We start from the raw sequence: 18,025 nt of genomic DNA, 5'->3' as shown, positions 1-18,025 counted from the left end.
AATGGAAGTGCAAACAACTAACAGGAGCAGTTCCTCTGAAAGACACCAAGGCTGGTGCCAATTCCCGCAGTTAGAGCAACAAATACTGAGGCAGCAGTTTGAACAGGCTTGCCAAAGCTGGACACAGCGGAAGATTGAAAAGATGTTGCTGGTCTGATGACTGCTGTGACATTCAAATGGTAGGGTCAGAATTTGGTGTAAACGACATAAAAGAATGAACATCTTGCCTTGTATTAACATTTCAAGTTGCTGATAGCGGTGTGAGAGTGTGGAGAATATTTTCTAGGCATACTTTGAGCCAGTTAGTACCAGCTTAGCATTGTTTAACCACCACAGCCCAGCTAATGCTGACCATGTCTATCACTTTATAACCACACTGTACCCATTTTTTGATGGCTGCTTCCAGCTCAAATCATCTCAAACTGGTTTCTTGAACATGAAGATGAGTTCACTGTACTCCAATAGAGCATCTTTGGGATGAGGTGGAACGGCAGATTCAAGTCAACAATTAATGAACATGACTTCATGACGCAGTTCTGTCAGCAACAGGGGTCATACCTGCTATAAACAAGGTGTACCTAACAAAGTGGCCAGTAATTGCATATATGCTGTTATGATGGATGTTTATAATAAATATTAACTGAGAGAGAAAAGATACACCAAAGCTACTCTAGGGTAATAACAAAACGAGGGAAATTAACAAACTACATCTAACTGTTTTGGATTCAGAACTATTATTTTCAGCCTTTTATAAGGATTAAAATTTATTTCTGGATTAATTTTGGCAGCTTGAACTAGTTAAAGAAGATGCTGCCTATCCTGACATTTACATGAGAAGTCAAAACTACTATTTAAAGACAATGACGACAGACTCTAGGCAGACAATCCTGTAAAACATGGAAATATGAAGCATCTCTGATGGCTCAACACAGTAAGAAGAAGGGATGGAAATGATGTATAACTAGTTGAATACTGGAATCAGTGTTTTAAGCTGTGATGTAATAAACTAGTGCTGGGAAAATGAAAAAGAAAGAAGACAATTGTTTCCCTTTTGTGTTTTCCCGATTATGTGTCCGATATTTTAAAAAAAACAACAACTACAAACTCTTTACAGGAATAAACCTGAAACCAATTGTTCTGCTGGGGAAGTTTTGTAAGCGGTACGAAGTTTAAAAAACAACATTCACCTGAGGGAGGCCCCCAGGAGCTCAGGTCTGACTGGTTTCAGCGACCAGAAACTGGAATGTACGGTGAGCAAACTGTGTTAAAATGCAGTGACTGATAAAAGACGGATGAGCACCATCACCATCACAATTAGTTGATCAATATTCTCAATAATATAACAAAAGGCTTTCTCACAGACTGTATTATAATACAAATACAAACCACACATGGATTATTGCATGGTCCTGAAGCCAGCAGCGCCCTTGGTCATGAGATTTGTTTTAAATGTTTGCTGTATTATTGTTTTTAAATCATTGGAGTATACAGATTTTAAAAGTGTTTTATGATTACAATAGTTCGTAAAGTAGCAGAAGTATTCACACATCACAGTGACGGAGGTTAAAGGTTAATTATCAGCCTTCTGTGGAAGAAATAAGGTGCTTGTTGTGCATTACGTTCAACATTTTCCTAATGTACCTTCAAACAGCTAATACCGCTTGAGCATTCCTGTCTGTGCCTAATGTCAAGTCATAGTCATGTAGTTTCTCTTTTCAAGTTCTTCTTGATGAAAATCACACTTTAACCTTTGACTTTCATAAATGATGTGACAGACTTAACACCATGTTAAGTCTATTTGGCAAATTCTGATCAATTATGAAGGATTATCCAGAATATTCTGACCGGCTACCTTTGATAACGCAGAAACAGAAATCTTGAGTTGTGGTATCAGGGTGCTCAGCCCACAGATATTGAACTTCACATACCCCATCTGCCTCCATTTGGGACTGCAATGGCCTTAAAAACCCTACACATATCTTCCCTACTTAAGTGCAGCCTTTTTTCTAATGGAATTACAATATCGGCATCTGGTCTCTGACTTCTCATCAATTGTGTGGGCGTCCTTTAGAGGACATTTCATCGGAATAAAGGCAAATACGGTGGTGCCTTTATCTGCAGAAATATGTGGCCTGTAGCCAGTGGGTGGGGCACCACATGCTCGCTCTCACTGTTAGATTGGATAGAAAAGTCTGCAGCAGGACAAGCGAATATTAATGACGTTTCTGAGTGTTTCGATTCCATCAAGAACAAAAACAAATCTTAGCTAACCAACACTCACTGGGTTTTAGTGGATTACTATATTTCACAGAAATATTACAGAAACAGTTTCTTTGGTACAATAATCCAGCTGTGCAGAAATCAGGGAGTCGGGAAGAAGCAGCTCATTAAATTCTGTGCTTGTTTAAGACTGAAGCACATATTATATTATCATAATACCAGAGCTGAACTGGATGACTCATTCCTCATTAAATTACTTCAGATGTTATTTAAAAATATATATATTTTATGCAAGTGAAGCTGCTTGTGCTGCCACCTAAACCAATCATAACGTGGCCTCAAATGTTAAAGTAACCTTATGAGCAGAATCTGATATAAGAGACTATCAGTTATGGAGACAAAGATAAAGGCAAAAAAAACCAAAACTGTATTTAAATTAAATAAGCAAACTGATATGAATGAACCTTACATTTAGATAATACAAATCATCAGCAAGAATAATAAAAAACAAGCAAAAACAAATAATAAAGCAAACCTCAGCTAACGTGGAAGCTACACTGCAAGGTGGTCTGTTTAATAAATAAAATCTGACAGGTCACATACAGGACCATTAACATCTCTGTAAACAGAACTCAGCTCCCACAAAGCTCCAAATGAAGAAAAACTGCCTCTGCATGCAGAGAACTGTTTGTGGAGACATCCAGCATGTCGACGCACAGTGAGTGAATGATGAAGAACAAACCATAACGAGGGGCAGGGCTACTACACTGCATTGTGTCCATCAGGTAAAAAAAAAAGAAATCTGTTGGCTAATCTACACCATATCAATAACAGCTTCCTTAAGGTTTTAAAATGCACTGCAGCTGCATTTTAAAACATATCTACAAGCAATGCCAAAGAAACACACAGGTATGAGTACAGAGGTACTATGAAGGTAGCTCACTTCTTACTGGAGTATATCACCATAGTGACTTAAACTGTAGAGCAAACCTGCTTCAGAGCAGGTTGTGTTTGAGATTACGGATCAACAAGTATGAAATCACCACTTAGCTACCAATCAGTTCTCTGGAAAACTGCTTTACAACAAGTACCTGAAAGATCCCTTTGGACTGCTGTGCCATGGATAGTGGGAGGATCTTTCCATTGATGAGCATCAGTAGTCTAATCAGTTTAGATTCTTAAATTCAACTTCATTCTTTGACTTTTCCCATTTGTCTGCAGAACAATTTCACAACATTTTGAATTCCTCTATAAACATTAATCTCGTTTTTTTCTTTTGTCTGCAACGCTTGTCCCTAGCATGTCCTCGTCCATGAAAGCATTTAATCTTATCTGAGCAATTCCTCTTGGTCTCCTGTATCACTGCTCATCATTCGACATGCTTTTCCCAGTATATCCACGGCCATTTTTGTATTTATGCTTGTATTTTCTCCCAGACTGGTAAACATCAACAGAGCTCAGCAAAAGAACTTTTAGTTCCTATTTGAACTTTATTAATACAAGTGTTTAACCTTTTCATGTTTATAGTTTTATCTTTCTTTGTAAAGTCAGCTGTTCTGCTGCTCTGTATGTGATTGGTCAGATGCCCCCAACGCCACCCCTTTCATGTAAACAGGCTAGTAGCTAAAATGGGAAACACTGGGTTACCTTATAGAGTTGATAACTAGCGTCATGTGATTACTTAGTCTGATTGACAATGTTGGGATAAGTTAATCAAGATAACAGAAAGATTTCTTGAGTATGATGAACAATGAATTTAACTCCTAAATATGACTTCCTAACACAGAATGTGATGACGTCATACGCTTTGTACTTTGATGTGTGGTGATTGGAAGTGTCTGTGTGGTGCAGCCTGGACAGACCAGACCAGCTGCACCACACAGACACTTCAAACCTCACCCGAGGACAAAAAGCACAAGAACAACAACAAAAAAAGAAAGAAAACAAACCTTAGAAACATGCAGGGTTACAGGAGAAGCCAGTCGTGCAGAGGTGAGCCTGTGCGAGTCTGAATTTAACTCCTATTTATGACTTCCTACCAAAGAATGATGATGGGAGAATTTGGATTTATTTATTAACAGATTTATTACGCATTAGTTTTATGGGTCTGTTCCACTTAAGGTCAGATTGGTGTCTATGAACCAAAATGAGTTTCACACCAAGACTAAACTCGTGTCATGGTTTGCATTATGCAGTGGTTACAGTGGTGACACTTATTAGACTCTGAAGTCTGTGCACCAGTTTTTCAGGGTCCTATAGGTGCAATTGTTGCGACCACTGTAAATGTGACACCATCACAGAAAAATTGTATAAAATCAGAAGAAGAAAGAGAACTCTAATATGATGGCTGCACACCAGCTGGATCATTATAACAACATCACATCACATGAGTAACTTCAACATGACGAGACTCCAAGGACTCCAACAATGTTCATACAGTGAGGATAAATAATGTTTTTTATTATTTATTATAAAAAGGACACAATATAGATATATAAAATGCAGCCAGAACTCCAATAACTAACATGTCCATTAATTTGACACGTTGGTTTATATATAATTTCTTTTTCTCTCTTAGCTTTTCAGCTCCACATTTTTGCCATTTCTTCCACACTCAACTCTTTTCTACAAGCTGAGCACACAGTGAAGGTAGGGGAGGGCTGGTGGCATTAAGAGATTTGATTGGGCAATCTAGGGGCCAGTTAGTTCTTTCCTTTGGTGAAAGTTGGGCTCTTCAATTCAGCATGGTACAACTCCAAAGATTCTGCAACATCAAACCCTCTGTCTGCTAATATTACATCCAGTTACAAGATGAGCTTCCCGACCCCCTGAACTACGGATGCCCTACATGACTGTTAGGACAACTTATGTATTGCAAGTATGCAGTACTAAGAATAACTTGATGTTTCTGACTTTGCATTATGAATTGTTTACCCACTGACAAACATTTCAAGTTCTACTAAATTAAAAAACAATTTGTGGTAACCTGATTATGATTCAAAAAGAATAATTAACAACACTTCTTGTAATGGTGTTAAAATCAGCCCAGCTTTTATTTTCATATGCAAAAAGTAAAAGAAAATCAGCCAACATACTGGACACACATAATTGTCAATATAATTGTTTATTGTTCAACACAATAAACAATTATACTGTCACCATGGTTACTGGTATTGAAAGCTTATTGATAATTTGTCCAAGTAAAGAATGCCCTCTCACAAATGTCATGTGACCACCTCATTGGCTTACAGAATCGTGATGTCACACACATTTAGAATCTTACCACCACTGTGATCCTTTGATCCTTTGATCCTAAAACCCTTAAATAGGGGTGAGACGCAAGAACTTTCAGTCCGTTATTCGCAGCATTTATGTGTGCAGCATTTAAACGTTCGCCAGAGAAGCCTTTTTTTTGGATCCTTTTCAGAGTCACTGTTAACAGATTCCAACATGTCTCCAAGAAAACAGAAAAAAAGAGAAAACGTAAAGCCCAGCGCTCCTCTTTGCAATCGAGAAGACGATACTCAACTGCAGAAGATGTGCTCGGAAGAAATGCATGAGCAAAATCTCATGAGCAATCACAATACGCGACACCCGCCCCAGTCAGAGTACACCAGTTACATCTGGGAAAGTTTTTTTAAACAACGAGCGGAGATTATCAAACTGAGAGAGCACTGTGAGAGAAGGACCGCCGAAGTAGATAGACTGTTCAAACAGCTTCTTGATAAGGAGGATATTCAAAAGGAGAAAGAAATGGAACTCCTAGATATGCGGGGGAGGAACTTTGAGCTCCAAGCAAAGCTTAATAAAGTACAAGAAAAACCAACAGAAGAAATCCTCCAACAGAAGAAAAACGAGAAAGAGAGGGAAAAAAAGATTCAGGAGCTGCAAGTAAAGCTGGATGAAGCTCTGCAAAAAAATCAAGAACTCCTCCAAGAGAAGAAACAACTGGTCATAAAACTCCAAGGCACTGAGATAAATCAAAAAGTGCTGAAAGGAAGGGTTGAGTTTCTTCAAAAGAAAGCGCAACAGACCATGAAAAAGGAAGATATGGATTGCAAGCTTCAGGACAGCGAGAAACACAAGGAAGCCTTGCAAATAAAGCTTGATGAAGCTCTGCAAAAAAATCAAGAACTCCTCCAAGAAAAAGAACAAATGGACATAAAGCAGCGCAAACTGCAAGGCATGGAGGAAAAGCACAAAGGACTTCAGGCAAAGCTTGAAAAAACACTGAACAAAAATAAAGAGTTGCTTCAAGAAAAAAAGCAACTAGAAATTAAAAAGAAAGAAACGGACTCCAAGCTTGAAGGCGTGGAGGAAAAATACACCGCGCTGAAAATAAAGCTTGATAAAACAGTGCAAAGAAATAAGGATTTCCTACAAGACAAAGAACAGCATGACACGAAACAGAAAGATCTGGATTGTGAGCTTCAGAACATCAAGAAACACAACCAAGGTTTGCAAGTAATGCTTGATGAAGCTCTGCAAAAAAATAAAGAAATCCTTGAAGAGAAAGAAAAACTGGACATAAACCAGAGAGGCATGCAGGAAAAATACGGAGCGCAGCAGGTAAAGCTTGATGAAACGCTGCACAAATATCAAGAGCTGCTTCAAGACAAAGAACAACGGGAAATAAAGCAGAAAAAAGATAAACAAATTCTCCAGAACTTTGAGAGGAAAAACCAACAACTGCAAGACCGTTATAACAAACTGAACTCCAAAACAACTGAGCTGGAGGGGGAAAAGAAAAAAGTGCAAAAACAATGCTCAGAGATGCAGAGTAAGCTCAGTGACATGCTGAGAAAAAACACAGAACTGGAGAAACTTTCCAACAACTTGAAGTGCAAAAACACTGAGGTGCAGATGTTAAAGCAGCAACTAGAGAAAACAAGCAAAGACCTGCAGTGTACACTTCAAGAACTCGAGAGAAGTCAGCAGCTACAAGACGCACACAACAAATTACAACACAGTTATACAGAGATGCACGAGGCAAAGCTTATGCAGGAGGCCAAATGTAAAGAACTGAAAGAAAGGCTCGAAGAAAAACAAGCCAAATTAGAAGAAGTGGAGACAACATGCAGGAAACTCGAGAAGGAAAACACACAAACAATTGATGAGTTACGAACCCTCATCCTAGAGAAAAAAGTGCTCGTGGAAAAGATGATGGAAAAGAAGAAAAAACGCTTCCGCTTCTTCTGGAGAAAGAGCACTCCTGCTTTTTCTACTTTTTCTACTTTTCCTTCTGCTGATGTCACCCCGTCTTCCTCCTCCACCGTTGCATCGTAATTTTCACCTTAACTCCTAACACCTGTCCCATCTCCCCCCCCTCCAGCCCCCCTTTCTTTTTCACCCTCACCCCCCAACCAGTCCCGACAGTTGACTGCCCCCTCTAGAGCCTGGTTCTGTCATAGGTTTCTTCCTTTAAAGGGAGTTGTTCCTATCCACTGTCGCACCCAGTGCTTGCTCAGAGGGCATAGTTGGGGTTCTCTCTCCTCTATCTCTTTCCTCCTTTCTATCCCTTTCCTTTACCCTCTTCTTTACCCCCCACCCCTCCCCCCTTTTCTATTCCCCCGCTTTTCTATTTCCTTAATAATTTAATAATAAACACAATTGGCTACATTTTAAATGTGTCTGATCAACGTCTTCATTCAAGAATGAATTGTCTTTCTCACGGAGTCATGTGTATTTTGTGTTTTCCTCGGGCTGGTGATCCCCGCGGTCGTTCAGCCCCGGAGTCCAGAGTTTTAGTGTTTTAATCACATTTAGTGTTACATTTCAGATCACCACAATAGGATATCCATAATTTAGGATTCAGGCATTTGTTTTAGTTCAATATCGTAATCATTCTATGACTGAGTAGTTTACAGAACCTTCAGTCTGCAGCAATAACTTCTGTTGGAGCTATTTGTTCTTATTTTTTATTATTTTGAAATTAGTTAAAGTTTGTTGTTAGTTTACTTATATTTTGGGGTTTATTTACAAGTTTATTTGTAGGTTAATATTTCTTTCAATGTTTTGTTTGTTTGATGTTACCTTGTTAAATTAGTCAGTAAAAGCTGTAGGGCCATTTTGTTTCTATAAATAAAGACACTGGTATAGGACCAGCATGCACTGGGGTGAGCCTATGGTTTTTTACTAGAGCAGGAGAAGCAGCAGGAAGTAACTAAAAATGGATCTTGTTATTGCTTGCCAAACTGGATAAAATAAACCATAAAAACGCAACTTTAAAGTTTGGACAGTGGACTTCTTTTGCCTGCGTACGAAATATTATCTCAGTGCAGCAGTGGCTTGTGGACCTTTAACTGTGGGATGTTTGGTTTGTCAAACAAAAGGAATTGCCACTACAAAAAGTAAAAAACCTGCCCGTGGACAAAGGAATAATCCTTCATTAATGGATATGTTGGATATATGGATTTCAAGGATCACCGTCGAACTCGAATAAAAGTTACTGGATCGTCTGTAAGTACTCCAGACGGATTTGATGTTGAAGCCTGGATCAACATGTCACTCGTTCATCAAAGCTGGTGAGTGATAATATTGTTTAAGCCGTAAAGGAAAACGGTGAAGCTATTGGAGTTTAAAGACATTATTTCACTACAAAGACTGATGAACTGAGTTTTGATGTACTAAATTTGTGCATAATAGGATCACTAATTGAAACATGCCAACGCCCTCTGTGGAAATGTTTGTTCACTGCAATCATGTTTGCGCTTTATGCTATGGATTCTCAGTGTGCTGTGCATCTTTATAATGTTTGAAATAATCCAAGAGGACAATAAAAATGTCGGATATTAAGAGTAAACAAGAGAGTAAACAAGAGGATGACACTCAGATGCAAGCAGAGAAAAGAAGCATCAAATTTACGCCAAAAGGTTTGGATTTGTATATAAAGACGTGCCAAGAAAAGCGGAGTTCAATGTGTAAGCAAGCATCTAAGTACATGGCGAAAATTTAATGACCTCACATGAGAAGGTTAAGGAAGTGTCTTCTGAATTTGGGAAGTTTATTAAATGCTATCAAGATGCAAACGCTTTGCAAGAATCCTTTTTAAGTTTGCCACTGCCAGAAGATGAAGTGAAAAGGCAAAGCGCACATTTTCAGTCTAAGGTGACAGCATTCTCTGTTTTTATGGACAAAGTAAAGGTTTGGTTGCAGCAAGCAGGCGAGCCGTATACTGAACAAAGCAATACTGCTCTTAATGATCAAGCTGTTGAAAGTTTGGATGAAATAAATCCTGAAGACAGTGTCTCTAATATCTCAAGTGTAAAGCCACCTTCGAAAACATTGTCACAGCAAAGTCGAATTTCATCAACATCTTCCGCACGCATTAAAGCTGCGGCTGACAAGGCAGCGCTCATGGAGCGACTCGCTGCATTAAAGAAAAACATTCTATTGAAGCGCAAGAGGAAAAACTGAGAAAAGAAAAGGAGAAATTATCCTTGGAAACAGAGTTGGCAGCAACTAAGGCAAAGCTTCGTGTCTTAAAAATAAACTCAGTTTGTAGCTCTGAGCGTTCTGATGGAATGAACTCTTATTTTGAAAGAGGGCACGTACAAGAAGCGCCTAATTTAAATCCTTGTGCTGATACATTTGTTCCGGCAGAAAGAGATTACTCTGGTACAAATTCTGCATCTGAATCACAAGTAATCACACCTAGACAAAGTCAAAACCAACATCAGGTGGATGAGGTGATGGTAAAAGTTGATGATTCAGCTCAAGTGACGCAGCAAACACAGCCTCAGTCTCCTACTTTGACTGAGAATTGCACAAGGAGATTGTCAATATTATGCAAAAACAAAATGACATCACTACTTTGCTTGTAAAACAAAACTTATCTTCTGTCCTTCCAGCTAGAAACATCCCTATGTTTGATGGAGACCCTTTACAGTACAGATCATTTATGAATGCCTTTGAAAATGGAGTGGAAGCTAAAACTGATAACTGGAGCGACTGTTTGCATTTTTTAGAGCAGTTCACTAGGGGGCAGCCTAAAGACTTGGTGCATAGTTGTCAGCATTTACCTCCTGAGCAGGGCTATTCCACAGCCAGATATCTTCTTGAAGAACATTTTGGGAACGGAAATAAAATTGCCTCTGCATAGATGGAGAGGATTGTGAGTTGGGCACCTATTAAAAGTGAGGATGTGAAAGGTCTACAGTCATTCTCTCTTTTTCTTCAAGGATGTTCGAATCTAACACAGCAAGTTGTTTATATGAAGGAGTTGGATTTGCCCTCAAATATGAGAATGATTGTTATGAAACTTCCATACAAATTGAGGGAAAAATGGAGAGTTGTTGCCTATGAACTGCAGGAACAAAATGGTCACAGAGCAGTGTTCACTGATCTGGTTGCCTTCATAATAAAACAGGTGAAAGTAGCATAAGATCCAGTGTTTGGCAACATCCAAGACTCACAATCTGGAAGCAGCTTTAAAGTTTCAAGTTCCACCAAGCAAAGAAAAAAGGGAAGTAGTTTTGCCACTAATGTCAGTACGGTTCCAGGAGTCAAAACTCAATCAACTGGAAGCAGAACAAATTCCACTGTTCTGCATAGTTGTTTGTTTTGTTCACACAGCAATCATTTACTAGAGAATTGTAAGCAGTTTAAAGCTAAAATGCATCGAGATAAGCTGACTTTTATCAAGGAAAGGGGAATTTGTTTTGGTTGTTTAAAAGTTGGTCACATAAGCAAAGACTGTAGGAGTCGTTTGAGACACAGCAGCTGAGCAAATGATCGTTTCATGCTGAAGACATCCTCAGACAGAATTAAATACATACATAAACACAGCCTGGTGCCAATAACACAGCTAATGACACTGCTGTATCACTGGCTTTACTGATTAAAGACCATATCTGAAGGAAATCTTTGAACACAACAGAAAGTGACCTTTTAAACCTGCGACACTGATGCTGCATTCAAGGACCATTAAAAACATCTGAAAGGACTTAAGAACATCAAGAAAATGTGACTTGTTTCTCTGTAATGAAGCTGTTTTAGTGAAGAAAGTTGAAAGGTCACAGAGCGACTGCTGAATCTTCTGCTCTAAACATGAACTCTGAACTTTGTGATGCTTCAGGAGGAAAACTGCTTCAGTTATTCTCTCAGATTAGTTTCATATTTTCTGCATCAGATTTGAGTGAGATCACTGCATATCCACCGGATTCCAGCCAGAGTGGATTCTGGAGTCTTCCACGCTCCTGTTAGTGATCCTCCATCTGGATGGATGATAACAACATTCTGAACAATCTAGCAGGAGATGGCCCATATCTATGGGACTGATTTGTGCTAATAACGCCCACTGTATGGACTGATAACAGCCGAAGCGGGTGAATAAAGTCACCCAGTAGCTAGCTGTGCCATTACCCAGCATACACCACTCCCTCCATAAATGCAATAAACGATACAAAAGTATCGTTCTACCTGTTTTTCAGGTAGTTGTTTACATTATATAATTTATTGTGTTCTGTATACGTCACTACAATGTGATTTGGAAAATGTCTAAATATACCGACAACAGACAACAATGCAGAAGGCCTCAGAACTGGTTCCCAGTGGGATGCTGTCAGTCATTGGTAGACCTCAGGCTCAGTATAATTATGCCTGTCTGCAGGCAAAAGAGCACTGCAAGAGTCTGGGGATGGAGAAGCCTGTGTGCTCTGTGGCCAACTACCTGTTTCCAGATGGCAGGGTTATTGCAGGGCACCAGCAGGTAATGCATTCATATATTCTTGCTGCTTTAATATACCGTGAATCTATTGTGTTCTCTTTTCTGTCTTCTCTCAACCATCAAAAAAGTTGTTAGAGCTGCTCTTGTCATTTCTGCTGTCTTCTTTGACTTCTCAGGCTCTGGATTTCCTCCAGGAAAACTCTCGGCGCCTAAAGTTCATGCGGACCAAAACTCTCCCAGTCAGTGGTGCGTTCCACACTGAGCTGATGGCATCGGCTACTGAACCCCTCAGAGAGGTGCTCCGGCAGGTGGAGGTCAGTCAGCCACTTTATCCAAAAGGGATTAACATATTTTCTGAAACATGCATTCAATTACTCTGTAAAGCTACACCAGTCCTCATTTTTTTAAGATAACCCATCCTATTCAGTCTGACTCGGAAAGTTAAATGGAAAGTACACCCAAGATTTTACATCTGGTATTCAGCCATTCAAACTGCCCTCCGTCTTCAGAGTGAGGGAAAGTCTTCCCTTCACCATGAACTCAAACTGAAGAGACGGATCCAGCGGGAAAACAGTCAGCGGGAACGCAGCCGGAGCGCCCGCAGCAGCTGCAGCAGCAGGGGCAGCCAATCTGATGACTTGACTATCCATGAGACGGAGAAGACAGAAAAAGAGAAAGACAAACAGGACTTAGAGATTGAAAACATTATCAAGGTAAGTGAGGGCTATAAGAATCTTTTTTTGTAATATTTATTTAATTACATCATGCACCAAACTATCCATGGTAGTGATTATTTAACTAATTCATAGTGGCACTGGGCAGCTGCCAGTGCAGTTCATTTTGTCCATTTAAAAAGTACCATGTACACTCACTGGCCACATTTTTGTTAGATACACCTGTTGAGCTGCTCATTAGGTCAAATACCTAATCAGCCTATCACATGGCAGCAGCTCAGTGCATTTAGGCATGTATACGTTAATAAGGCGACCTGCTGAAGGTCAAAGGTCAAAGGGGATTTAAATGACTTTGAACATGCATTGTTGTTTGTGTCGGACAGGCTTGTCTGAGTATTTCAGAAACTGTACAACCATCTAACCGGTTTATAGAAAATGGTCTGAAATGGAGGAAATCTCCTGTGAGCAGCACTTCTCTGGGAAAAAATCACTTGTTGGTGCCAAAGATCAAAAGCGGAATGAGCAGATTATTTACAGCTGTAAGGAAAGCAACATGAACTCAAATACCCACTTACTTCAACCAAGTTATCAAGAAGAGCACCGCTGAAAGCACAATACGTTGAACCTCGAAGCTGATGGCCTAGTGTCACCTGCTGGATAGAGGTGAAAACACAAACCAAACAATGGCTCTTTCATCTGTTTCACAGCATGCACGGGAACTGGAAACTCGCCGAAGGGAGGCAGAGGAGAGAGAGCGGAGGAAGCAGAGGGAGGTGCAGATGGAACTGGAAAGACAGCTGAAAGAGGCTGAGATGGTAAAAAAAAAAGTTTTCCACTTGACACCAATTATGTACAGAGTCTTTTCTCCTTGACTTTGATCTTTGAGAACTGCAGCAAAATGTTGACTGTCATTATAAAATTCACACCTAGTCTTTAATGATTTGGAAAAATGGTTATGACAGTCCAGGAAAAGGTGATTCAGGAATAGGTCAGTTTATACCGCTCTGTTGGTGCATCTGTTTATGTAGCTGTGTGTGTGCATAGATAAAAGACAGCATGCAGGCTGAGATGCAGGTGAAGGAAAAGGAGGCTGAACAACAGAAGAAGAGGATCAGGGAGCTGGAGCTGACACAGCAGCAGCTGGAAGTTGCCCTTAATATGGAGATCCAGGCTCGGCTGGAGGAGGAGAGGGCCAGACTGGAGCTTGAGCGGTAACAATGGATTTCTAACTCTTATTATGGCCCTTTATTATTTTATTTGTGATGGAGATCTGATATATCCATGGGAAGTATTAACTGTCATGCGGCGGCTGTGTGAAGGCAAGAGAGGACCCAAATGCACGGCTCTAGACACACGGGAATGAACTCAAAGGCAGGTCTTTATTAACAGGAACATAAGAAGTCATACAAAACTATACTGGGAGAAACTAAAGCTGAGGCGCTGGGAAGACACGGGAAATGCACACAACCTAGAGGGACGACGCAACACAGAACAAAGGGACACTCTGACATAAATACACAGAAGGTAATGAGGGAAGTGGGAACACACGGGGAACACAGCTGAAGACAATTACTCATGACCGAGCAGGGAGGACACGAAACTGAAAATACTGACACCAAGATGTGGACCTTAAACACAACACAGTACACAGAGATGAGCACAGAGAGAGAGGCAGAGAACAAGGATGAATACGAGGGGATGAGGAGAACACAGAACACAAAGGACGGGAACACGGTACCAGAACAAACACCACAATAAAAGCATGGACACAGGGGGAATCCAAATACCAAACCAAACAATCCAATGGACATAAGGAACAAAATACAAAACCACAGGAAAACTGAGAACACTGGGTCAAAATGACCCAGGACCATGACAGTACCCCCCCTCAAGGGCTGACTCCAGACAGCCCAAACACAGAAAAACCAAACCAAACAGAAAACAACCCAGGGCGGGCGGTGGGGGTCCAGGACGGAGGGCTCGGAACAAAACAAAAGCAGTGCACAGCAAACACCGGAGCCCAAGAAAACAGCCCAAACACAGTGGAGTTCAGGGGGCCGACCGTGCGGACAGCAACGGCGGCGGCGAAGGAGACGATGGAGCTGTTCAGGGGGCCGGCCGCGCGGACGGCAACGGCGGCGGCGAAGGAGACGATGGAGCTGTTCAGGGGGCCGGCCGTGCGGAAGGCAGCGGCGGCAGAACAGATCCGGAGGCCGGCCGTGTGGAAGGCGGCGGCTACAGAGCGGGACCGGAGGCCGGCCGCGAGGAAGGCGGCGGCGGCTCCCAAGCGTCAGGCATACTGGCCGAGGCTTGGTGGGCACAGGACCAGGCGAGGCAGGACCAGACGGCAGCTTAGCAGCTGCGGAACCAGAGTAAGCTGAAGCTGGCGCCGCAGACGAGGATGAAGACTCGGACGAGGCTGGACCAGACTAGGCGGAAGCAGAAGCTGATGCTGATGCTGCAGGCGGCGTGGATGTTGAGGTTGCAGGTGGTGGAGCCGGTGGTGGCTGAACGGTCTCGCCAGAACCGTCAGCAGACATTACAATGTGCTGGCTGGGTCCTCCCGGACCCCCAGCTGACGAGGCAAGAGGCTGGCCGGGCCCCTCGAACCCTCCAGCGGAGACGAGGAGGTGCTGGCCGGGCTGACCAGAGCCGCCAGCGGAGACGAGGAGGTGCTGGCCGGGCTGACCAGAACCCCCAGCGGAGACAAGGAAGGGCTGGCTGGGCTCTCCAGAACCCCCAGCGGACAAGGCAGGTGGCAGCGTGGAAGCTGCGGAGTGCTGGATGGGCTCATCCGAGCTTCCAGCAGGAGCTGATGTAGAGCCAGAGGGTATCGGGACCCCTGGCTGAATGTTAAGCTGACCAGAAGACCAAACTGCTACAGGGGACCAAACTGATGGCTGTAGTAATGGTTGTGGTGACAGTGGAGTGGGCGGTGGAGTGGACGACTGAGTTAACGGTGACTGTGCTAATGGTTCAGCTAAGGAGTGCATTAATGACAGGACTACAGGTTGAATGACTGACTGAGCAGCAGCCTGAATGGCTGAGTGTCGTGATGGTTGTGGTGGAAGAGAAGCAGGTGGTAGTGTGGATGATGGAGCTAAGGGCGACTGAGTGGCAGACTGAACTGATGACTGAAGTGATGGTAGAGGTGAAAATTGAGCTTGTGGTGGGGTAGCTGACTGAGGTGCGGGGGACACAGGAGACAGAGCCAGCGGGGACACAGGAGACAGAGCTACAGATTGAACTGAGGGAGACTGGGTAGCAAACTGAACTAGTGGTAGTAATGGCGGTTGGGGAGAAGGCTGGACTGTACACTGAGGAGAAGGCTGACTGACTGACTGAGGAGCATCCTGTGCAGCTGAGTGTAATGATGGTTGTGGGAGCGGATGTAGGACAGGTGGTGGTGTCGGGTCCCCTGAGCCTACAATGCGGATGAAAGGTGCAGGCACCTGCTGGACACCAGTCGCTCCCACCTGAGGAGTAGGTACAGGTGCAGAGATCGGCTGGGTCCTGGCGGGCCTCACCTCAGCGGTTGGCACAGATTTTGGCAGGGACTGGGCGGCTGCTGTCCCCACCCAAGGAGCTGATACGGGTGCAGGGACCAGCAGAGCCTCAGTCGACCCGGAAACCGGTACAGGGACCAGCTGGGCACCAGCCCCCCTCACCTGGGGAACTGAGATAGGTGCAGGGGAGTGCTGGGCCGCAGCTATCCCTAGAACACAAGGGGCCTGGGAGGCGGGCCTAGAAAGAACAGTCTGCAAGAGATCAATTCCCTGCCCTGAGTGAGCGGATGAGGAACAGCGCTCTGACTTCATAGCGTTAAGTGTGCTAAAGCTGTAGCTTACAGGCACTAATGCACCACCTTCAGTGTTTACAGACTCTAGAGAAACGTGATCAGCTGATGCACCAACAGTCTTAGAGCTTCTTTCTTCGGAGCTAACCATGCTTATACTGACAGAGGAGGGGTTAATAGCCGATGTAAACATAGGTCTGTGCACCGGAGAGGCAGATGAAACAAAGTCTTTTACCTCCGGATCGCTGGAAGCAGTAAACCTAGGGAAAACAGTGGTGGGTGTAGAGCCCCCTGACTCAAGAACATTCGAATCAGTAAATACTCAGAATGGACTTTCCCCTGGGGTGATGGCTCAGAAGTAACGAGCTGGGGTCGAGCTATCACAGGAACATTTACAGTCTTGGATTTTACTGCTTTAACATCTAAGGAGGCAGGTTTTAAAGCCCCAGTGGTGAGCTTAACTGCAAAACAATCATCCTCAGCAGACACACAGGTAAAGGGCACAGAAACAGGTGTCTCTAACTCAGGAAATGCTGACTTCAAGTTTTCAGACCTAGGAAACACTAGCGAAGGATAATCTTTCTCAAATATGAGTCCAAATGTAGGAGAAACGGTCTCTGAGTTGACCCTCCGGGCAGTACAACGGTTCATAAGAAGTTCGGGTTCGGATTCAACATTTACAGATCGTGAGCCTTTAGAGCCTACGGCAAGAGTCACAGAGTTTGCATTCCTGCATTCAGAGTAGTGAGAACTAGCCTCAGAGTGAACAGAAAGAGTGTCTTTGTCACTCACCCCAGCCGGCTGCTCAGTAGTCCCGGAATCCGGCTGAGGAGAGGACCGGCGATGGCGTGGACGGCGTCTCCTCCTTGATGAGGGAACGGAGGTGACGGGGGAAACCGGTGATGATGCGGGGGTGACGGTCTCCTCTTCATCATCCGACCACATCGCTGCTAGGAAAGCAGCGGGAGAGCGACGGTCAGAGCTGAGAGGGGACGGAGAAGGGCTCCGCGGCAGCGGCGCCGAAAAACCCTCTCGTTTTAGCAGCCGCTGTTGCGATACCGAGAACCCCGTCTGCTGCTGCGATGCCGTCGCGGCGAGCTTAGTTCGCTGCTGCTGCAGCGGCTGACTGGCGGAGATCTCCGTCTGCAGTCGCTGTGGTGTGGAATCCCGGGAACAGACTGTCTGCCAGCTCACGAGCTTGTAATGCCTCCTTGGCTCGGCTCAATTCGTCAATAAAGCCCTCATAGCAGGTGAGCTGGTGAAGGAAAGGGTTTCCCTCGATTATTGCCTTTATGGAGTTAAGTCCGACGGAAATTGTCCGTGAGTCCGAGGTGCGGGTTATTCGTTGCACCAGACTCTGTACACGGAGAATATCTCCCTCACGGGCGGAGCCTGCTGGGTCCGTTTCGCGGTTGCGTCGTTCTGTCGTGCGGTGGCTGTGTGAAGGCAAGAGAGGACCCAAATGCACGGCTCTAGACACACGGGAATGAACTCAAAGGCAGGTCTTTATTAACAGGAACATAAGAAGTCATACAAAACTATACTGGGAGAAACTAAAGCTGAGGCGCTGGGAAGACACGGGAAATGCGCACAACCTAGAGGGACGACGCAACACAGAACAAAGGGACACTCTGACATAAATACACAGAAGGTAATGAGGGAAGTGGG

At 43.4% G+C, this 18,025-nt stretch overlaps 1 pseudogene; it reads left to right on the top strand.

The window, feature by feature from the left end:
• The first annotated feature begins 8,271 nt into the window (after nucleotides 1-8,271).
• On the top strand, nucleotides 8,272-12,633 carry LOC146368850 (uncharacterized; annotated as a pseudogene).
• Nucleotides 12,634-18,025: the final 5,392 nt, after the last annotated feature.

This window comes from Perissodus microlepis, chromosome 18 (genome assembly GCF_051167445.1).
Source record: "Perissodus microlepis isolate ML-2025 ecotype Zambia chromosome 18, ASM5116744v1, whole genome shotgun sequence".
Classification (NCBI taxonomy): domain Eukaryota; kingdom Metazoa; phylum Chordata; class Actinopteri; order Cichliformes; family Cichlidae; genus Perissodus; species Perissodus microlepis.
This window is presented reverse-complemented; position numbering and strand designations above follow the sequence as displayed.